Genomic DNA, 9,730 nt, shown 5'->3' on the forward strand with positions numbered 1-9,730 from the left:
GGCCCAGGTGTAGCTCGGTGGGCAATATCGCTGAGCGTAGGTATATTTCTGTCCACTCCAGGCCGAAATTGATTCGACCAGAGGGAGGAAGTAATGATTGATGATTACCGCCACCCATCTGCTGCCAGTGCAATTTGCGGGGCGAACGTGCGCGCATTGATGCACCGCGGACGGGCGACCGGCGGCAGCCCTCGGGCTAATGATCCAGGAACGGTGCGGCTCAAATGGGTGTCACTGTGTCATCGCGGGCCGGACGGAGAAAGAACTCAAGGCACAGGTCTCAGTCAGGTCTCAGTCAGGTCTCTGTCCCGTCACGCTGATGCCGGAGACCACGTCTCACTACTCCAGACGTGAATATTGAGAAAAACATCTGTACAACCATTAGACTTTCTTCCATGGTTTAACTTTGGGGGAAAAAAAGAGCAAATGTGTTTCCTTATGTATATTCCTTCTGGAAGTGGAAGATGCAGGAAAAATAAAAGGAAACTCTTTTTTTAAACTTCCTGACTTCTGATTTCCGCCAGTTTCGTGGTCTCTATGATATAATTAGTAACACGTGGCTTATTCTTATTTATAACCTGTTTGCACTTGACTCTAAGAGCTTTCCACATGTGAGGCAAAAGAGACAGAGAAAGAAAAAAGCAACAAAGCAAGAGGGAGAAAAAAAACGTGCATGTTAGATGACATAATGGCTTAGAAAAAGAACAGTAGTCATGTGATTTCTTAGTCTGAGAGCTAAATACCAGGGCTCCCTCTGTTGACAGGTCAAGGAAGAACAACTTGTTTCCCTACTCAATGGTTATGGAAGAATTTCAGTACAGTCTTTACAGTATGTGTCTATAATCATGAGGTCATCCAGGCATGTACATAGAACGTTTGAGCCCCCTGACAGAATATCACCTTGCCCCGCTGCCCCCGTCTAATTTAGCACATAATTTTATATATTCAAAGGCCCCTGTCAAGTGTTGGGGCCCAGAATCTACCAGGTCATCTATATCCCTATTACATCCCTCTAGGTGGCGCTACATTTACCGGTTCACGTAAAAATAATGCTGCCGAATCCTGTTTTTGGCTCGTTTCCCACTCCTTCTGCCCCTTACCTGTAATGGCTCGGTACACGACGGCCATCGACTTTCCTCATGACAGGAATCCAGATTTATTCCCCGTGTCTCTGATCGCGGCTCCTGAAGCCTCACGCCTGGAAGGCTGAGCCTGATTCTCTGTCACAGGTTGTTTATGAGTGGATGAGTCATTTTTCACCACCTTTATATAAATTTACCCCAAGAGAGTTTATTTATTAATCTTAACTACAAGACATGCCATCGGACATCCACTAGTGGAATTAAAAAAAGGAAACAAACAGACAAAAATGAAATTAATTACACTTTTATGCACCTTCTAGCGTGAAATTCATTTTAGGAAAAACACCTAATAGTCAATTGACCCAATAAATGAGGAACTGGAAAACTGGGGTATTATTGTTTTGATTCCATATAGATTTGCAATCAGACTCTTAGCTTTTCCATTTTTTTGTAAATATCTCGACATTCTACAAGCCCAACCATATTATGAAACTTTCGATCTTTATTCCGATACTGTCGTAGATTTGGTCCAACTCCAACCTCAAAGTGTGCTTCTCGCAAACCACAACAATTAACTACATACTTATGGACACATTGCGCACAGAAGATGGTATGATGGTCTCACGCAGCCTTTGGTATTGAGGCACCATCGAATCGCCCTGCCAATCAAAGAGAGAGAAAAAAATGTACTTCACTGCAATATCTGCACCTTTATATTCTGTAATATCTGCAAGACATTAACAAGAAGCTATAATATCATTCTGTAAAAGGTGGTTACACTGCAGAGAGCTTACTGTTATGATTAAACACAAAATGAACCAGAATCAATAATTCCCTTTTAACTGCTTATAATATAGTCAGCTCTGTGGCCCTAATTAGGATCAGTATGCAGAAGATGGATAGGCGATGGTCATGGCACACCATTAAATGAAGGTGCGTCAACGTACGCCATTAATATTTATTGTTAATGTCAGTTGCATATTCTACCCTAAATTTTACCTTGTATATTATCAGACCACTTAAACATGGAAGGATTCGTTTTCTGTAATAAAATGTGCACGATGAATTGTGCTCGTTTAAATATTATTCTATTGTGACCTTTACAAGCTCATAAAGCCCAAGCTGCCTGTAGTGGAAAGAACAAAGTAACACTTGATATTGATATTGTTTTATTGGGAAGCAGAAGAAGGATATTGTCTCATTTCAACGCTTATGAAACACCTATCTGGACATCTTCGGTCTGAGAGAGAGCCAATCTGTAAGGATCGCCTGCAGCTCGATATACAGTTAGCTAAAAATCATTTCGGCCGCGCCGACTGGATGCTGCGAGCAAAATGTAACACACTTGGCGAAATGCACTCATCCTGATGAAGAACATTGTTGCTCTTCATGGTATGTTTACTCGGTACCTTCAAGGGATCCGCATGTCTCTGTTGATTAACAGCTTTTGCTGTACGTCTAAGATGGGGTACAGGCAACGTAACCACATAGTCAAAGTACTCGTTTCAACCCTCCGTGAATTTTTTTGTTGGCTACCAATCAGACACACAGCCAATTATCAAAACTTGAACCCCCACAACTTTTGGCCCCTGATTGATGACAGCTATTGACTTCCCTACCCAACCCCAAAATTTATTTCGGGCTACAGCTGAAACCTGTCATTTGATTGGATTTATTTTGCAGTTCTTATGTAAAATATTCAACTCTATGCATAATATCTGAGAGGCCTTCACTGTCAGCACAAGCATGTATTATAGCACATAAATGTAAAGCACTTTTGGACGACTCTGTTGTCAAAGACACTATATAAGAATGAACTGAACTGAATCGAACCTCAGTACCTAGCTGAAAACGTAGCTAATTTAGCCAGCTAGCTAGAATCCAGGTCATCGACATGCTGGGGGAAAAGACAACGCAAGGCGAAACCCCCCCCCCCCCCCCCCACCACACTGGAACAATATTGCTCAGGTACAGCTGACTAAGGATGTAGCTAGACATGACATAAAGACATGAGTAATTGTAGGGACCCAGGCGGTCTCATTAAATTTGGTTCTACAGGCCTTCTGTACATGTGCACATTCATCAACGCGGAATTCACATTCACAGCACCGTGTACCACCCGGCCAAGCATCGTCACGGGGTGGATGAGAACCCTGCACAGTCTGACCACATGCTCTCGGACACCAAGGACTAAAGACATCAATTCAGCCAACTGCATGTATTTGGACTGCAGGATTAAACTGGAGTCTTTGGAGGGAAGCTGTGCAAACATGAGGAGAAACTCCAAACTCACAAGGCCAGAGCAGCAACCGCTAAGTCACAGCTCAATATAAAATATTAAATGAATTGACAAAGTACTGCAAACAAAGCATAAACTATTATGATGAATTTCACGAGAAGGAAGATCTTTCATAGATTGTGTTCTGCAAGCAAGGCAATCGCTGAATTTAGCTCTTCTCTTTTTTTTTGGTTTCATTTTTTCCATGTTCCATGTGCATCTTGTGTATTTATCTTCTACATATTCTGCCTGCCATTTCAAGACAGCCCAGATAAAAAATTAAAATGGGTTTTTCCCATTAATAGTAGGACAGTTCAAGGGTACAACTGCGGGACCCCCCAGGGGTGTTAAGCAGTCACTTTCAAGTGATGTTTGTTTTCGTCTTTGCACATTTGTTCAGTCGCTGTACCCTTAAGCCATAAGCTAAACGATTAACCTCCTCAGACTGGCCGATAATGCAGTATAGCTATTGTAAAACAGAAACCATTGAACTCTATTTTAGATCCGCTTCCACATAGCATCACAAACCAGCTGTAACAATGACTCAATTAAAATTCTGCTATTACACAAAAATGTTCTGAGGGCAGAAGAAAAGAATGATTGATTCAGAAAGAAAACCAATCAGATTATAGAGGAGGTGGGTCTAAGTGACTAGAGGTGAAACCAAGACATCTGACTGGTTGATCCCGCCTCCTCTAGTTGTTTGGACTCACCTCCTCTACAAACTCTCATTGGTTATCTTTCTGAACCAATCATTTTTCATTCTGCCCTAAGAACATTTTTGTGTAAGTAAAACTCCCATTAACTACTAGTACCATATCTGTAAACAGCTCTATTTAACTTGCCCATTAAATAAATTCAACTGAAGTTCAATAGATCGTGTTGACCTCCTCTTGTTTAATTCTGCGTTGACCTGCATTGACCTTCCTTAGTCTCACGCCCCTAGTCTCCCTCCTCACCCAAGAAATAATGCCTGCAAATCATATCTTTACACCTTTATTTACATATTATGACATATGTCAACAGAATCTTTTTCTCGGGAGTTACTTTCTGATTTCTAAATCAAAAAGGTAGAAAAAAACACATATTCCAGTGACAGTCTAAATAGTCCATATATAGAGCTGCAGAAGCAGTAGAAAAGTATATTCTGGAGGCGGTGGATGCCACGTTGGGTGAACTGAAATCCCAGAAGCGAAAGTGCATAATCTTCAGGCAGGAGAGAAAATGTGAAGAACCTGTTTGATCTTTTGTCAGGGATTATCTATCAGAGAGGAAGAATGTCAGCCGCTGTGAAGGAACCAGACTGAATCAGAGAGTCAAAATATAAATTAGTTTTAAAACTCCTAAAATATCACATATCTGGTGATAACAAACTGGCTGTGCACTATGTCTTGATGAGGAAAAAAGTGAATAGCTTAGTTTTTGTTTTTTGTTATTTTTTTGTGTGTTTCTTTATATGTTTGTGAATCTACAGGGCTGCCAACTTTGGTCAGCTTATTGGAGTGAGATTTTCAATTCGAGACAAGCCTGCACACACATTTACGTGTATATTTACACGTAGTCTGTAGGGTTTGCAAACTACCCTGATGTGGCTCATTTTAGGTTTATAATGGAATAATGTAGTTTTGTCACAAGATTTCTTGCGTGAGTTTGAGTCTGAAAGCGCGAGTGTTACGCCAGATGTGTGAGAGTTGGCAACACTGAATACGAATGTTCCAGTAAGTAACAATGTTCTAGAAAGTTCTAAGACCACATGACCTTCAGAGAGCTTAGAGAGCGTGCACCACAAATACAGGAAGTAGATTTATTTACCTCCCCAGAGGTACAGTGTGAGAGCAGACCATGAAGCCACAGTGTGTACCAAATCAGTAGGAATGTGCAAGTCACCGAATGACAGAAAAACCCAGTAAGACCCCATAAGAACCAGACAGCTGGGGAAAAGTGGAACGGTTATTTATAACGAAACTGACTGAAACGTAAAGACGCTCATCTCATATACCACGGTGTGCCTTACCGCTATATCACCCCACGTCTTTCTCTTACATTACAGCCATTTCCTATAGCTGTTAATGACATTGACTGTCTTTATCTCAGGTGGGTGACATGGCTGTCTCATTAGCCTGGCATTTCTCCTAAGCCTTTGTGCATCTTTTATGCACTCAGTGGGTCCGCGTGCTACAATTATTTACGGTGTGTCAGGATATTCTGCCCGGATCCTCATACCACATCCGGTTGTCCAGCTAGCATGTGTACTGGGCATCTTCAGTTCTCTTTTATACTCAGTAATTGCAGCTAATGATGAACCAAGCCTGTATTTCGGTGTTAATCTTCTGTGCTTCATTATTACACTCAGCAAACGCTTTGGGTTCTATTTCATTTTCCTATCAGCATGTAATAACATATGGAAGTTATTTGTTTATACTCTGAGCAGCAGGCCACATTTACAGGAAAAAAAAAAAATATATATATATATATATATAAATATATATATATATATAAATATATATATATATATATATATATATATACTGCGTAGCACCCTCTAGTGTTAAATAATGTGAATTACCTCATCACGTTTTGATCCCAGTTTTTTAACGTATTGTTTCCAAATCATGCTTTTCTTTATTTATAAGAATGGCCGCTTCATTTCTGTACTGTGTTAGAGTTGTATTGATGTTTGGCTCCTGAATGCATCATCCATTCCCTTCTAATAACACCATGGATCAAGTATTAAATAACCAGAGTCATTTAATGATTTCCCAGGAGGAAACTGTTGTTTTCAACATACTGTCTCTTTACCGCATATATTAAACTCGCTAAACTCTTTCCTCACAGCTTTTGTATAAGATTTCTGACAAGGTTCCTCGTGCGTAGAACTGAAATACCCCCATTATCCCGTTCTTCATAAATCTGAGCAATAACAGATTTATATACTAATAAGGGTAACAGTCATTTGGACCCCAGGCCAGGGGACACTGTAAACCCTTGACTCACATATACAGGAGTAATAAGCTGGCCTGAAATCGTGTGTTTGGACAGGAAGGAGGAGACGTAGGCTCCTTTTATAGACTCGCGTGCACACGATAAACACATACATGAACACGCATGCGTGTAAATATCGCGTGAGATTTGAAAACCTGGATGTGACTTGAGAAGTGACAGCCTTTCCCAGGTACTGAGGCACTATCTTGTGTTTAAAAATCAAAATGTAATAAAATACTGATTTCATAACTTTTCACTGCTTTTGGCTGCCAGACATTTTTAGCAGTTTTACCATTAAGCAAAAAATATCAAAATATAGTGCGATACAGTTGATCATAATCAAATATAATATAATCAATATAATATAATTGATGATAATGAATATAACATAATCAATATAATATACATGTATATGTTACATTGTGGGGACCAAATGTGACTGTGACTGCAAACAAAAAACTAAAAAGTCTTGTATTTTGTTTGGTTACTTTATGGTTAAGGTTAGGGCTGGGTAGGGGTTAATGTTGTCATTTTTGGGATTAGGGTTTTTCATGTAGAAATGAATTGACGGTCCCCACAAAGATATGAATTTCAGACGTGTGTGTGTGCGTGCCTGTCTGTCTGAAAGGAGGGCAAGATGGAATATTTGAAAAGAAATATTTCAATACCTGTACTTGTGCAAATGGCAAATAAAACATTGTTTCAGTAACAGAGATTGTAATGGTGATGTTTCCTGTTGCCTGGAAGTCCAAAGCTTTTAAATAATAGTGTCATAACCAAGCTACACCTGAGATTCAGATTCAGAGTGATAGCAAACAGACTGTCACTGACCCTGTGCCAGATATTTAACTGCAGAGGACACATTTCTTTGTTGCGCACTGTGTGCTGTGGTGTGTTGACAATGATCACTAAATTCTAATTCTAATAGTTGGAACCCGTGTCTGTGTTTATTGGGGGAAATATATCAGGTTGTCACTTACTTTTAAGGACGAGTTTATTTCCTCAGCTAATGGTAACAACATTGAACACTCAGAGATATGGTTTGGTCAGCGCCGTATTACAGACGTACTGAAGCAGATAGAGCATAAAACACTTTGCTGTATGGTACACGCTCAGAAAAAAAGGGAAAAATTTGTACCTTTGCTTGTCCCTGGGGTTGTACCCTCAAGGGTCTGCCGATTGTACCCTTAACTGTAGGTAACTGTACCCTTTAAGGTACAGAAATTAACTCTGATGTACATTTCTGTACCATTGATGGTACATTAATGCTGTTTGTGCCTTTGGGATGCTACTCAGAGTCCATTTCTGTACCTTAAAAGGTGCAATTACCAGCAAAGTGACAAGCGAAGGTACAGATTTTGCCCTTTTTTCTGAGAGTGCAGAAAAACTCCATGACCTGATTTTCCTACTTAGGCCTGTATCATAGCATGAAAATGGCACTTTATAAGAGTTGAAATGAGAGGTGAGGGTTAGGTTCAGTCTGCCACTGAAACATTTTGACTACTGTCAGGCATACCAAAGGACAGGTCAAGCCTTTGTGTATTTTCTAACCGTCAAAACAGTATTCAACAGCAGGTGTGCCCGTTACACTTTACCCTAACCTATCGTGGTAATTTCTCTAGGTGTCGTTACGGTAGGGTAATATACCAGCTGATTACCATGGCTGAACGCAATGATCAGGCTCACGGCGATTGGTCAGTCCTTATTTAAGCCCCAGCTGATTTACCGTACCCCCGGCACATTTTAATTCCACCCCTCATTTCCACAGGATGTCAGTATGCTAAGGGAGCTCCACTCAGGGATGATGAGTGTGACTCTCACGCCGTGAGCCTTTCCAGGAGAGTAATGACGCTTAGGATGATTCCCGAGTGACAACTAGCCGTCTGCGTGCGCGCGTGTCCGTGTGCGTGTGTGCGCGCACGTCGTTTAAGTAGCTGATATCAGGGTTCGTGCAAATACTGTAGCTGCCGCTGATGCAACGGGAAACTGGGGGGGGGGGGGGTTGTTTATACAGTATGAGGAAGCCTGACAAAAATAAATTAAATAAAACCCCACGAACAAGCAACTTTGGAGCACCGGTATCCGCTGTTTATTGGCGCTAATTAACGTCATCTCAGCAACTCATTAGCGACTGTGTCGGATTGAAACAAAGCTAACGAAATCTTCAATCAAAATAATGCCGACTCAGAATTGCCATCTATTGTGCAGTGCTCATAAAAGAAAGTATTTGAATTTGAGACGGATGGTTCTGAAATTCCGCAAAGCTTATAAAACCATTCCCCCGCTCATTTGGTATTCCGGCTTGAGTCAAATTAGAATTGACTGGATGTCAAACCTCAGGTACTTGAAATGACCTCTTAAAATGAGCAGCATTTCATGCAAAAGCGTTAGCTCACAATTTGAGCTAACAGAGACATCTGCTGGTCGAATTTATCCAATACAAACTCAAGAAGAAATAAACTGCCAATGAAAATATAACATATTTATACATTCAGGTACATTACATTGAAGTTAATTGCACAGAACATTGAATTAAGTGCGCTAAAAGTGTTAATTAAGATTAAATTTGAATAAAATTGATTTTATCATATTTTGATGTGTAAACAGATATTAATTTTACTGAAATCCTGATAGATAAATCAAAACAAATAAATACATTTTTTCTTGTTCTTTTCAGCATTCGGGGTTTTTAATTACTTTATTTAGACAAAACTTTTCCCTCAGCAAAATATGGGTGTAGTAAAGCCAGAAAGCCCCACAGATCTCCTTAAATTAAGCAGAATTAACTTAACACCAAGTGAAGAAATCGAATTATGATGTTAACGTAAGTGGGTACACGTAACTCTTTGTGGGCTTGAAAATCTACGTATGTCTATGAATACGCTCACAGCTAGTTTGAGTGACAGTAACGATAAGAGAAATGAGGATATAAAATGCACAAGGGGTGCTACTTCTTTAACTCATTTCCCCTTGCATACCTTGGGTACTTCATTGGACCTCATCTGTTGAACCCGACAGCGACTGACACAGCATAAGTCACGATGTTTCAAATTTGTGCTTCTCCAATCACCCGACTGCTAATCTAGTCAGAGCTGAGCGTTGAATCAAAATCCGAGAGATTCCAAAGGATTTCGGCGGCTCTGGAGGTCAAATGTGATTCAGCGGTAGTGATGGCGATGATTTGCAGAGATTACTGAGGGACCTTGGGGCGTGATGCATGACTGCGCCATTCAGGTACACAGAAGGCCAAGAAATCCCCCCGTACTAGCCACTTACTCTGGTCAGGGTTGCGAGGTGATCATCACCATCATCGTCGTCAATATTACTGATGAGCAGATGACATTAAGTGAGGACATAAAATTTCTTGCTAATAAAATATATGATGGTT

The sequence above is a fragment of the Paramormyrops kingsleyae genome, chromosome 25 (assembly GCF_048594095.1).
Source record: "Paramormyrops kingsleyae isolate MSU_618 chromosome 25, PKINGS_0.4, whole genome shotgun sequence".
Taxonomy (NCBI): domain Eukaryota; kingdom Metazoa; phylum Chordata; class Actinopteri; order Osteoglossiformes; family Mormyridae; genus Paramormyrops; species Paramormyrops kingsleyae.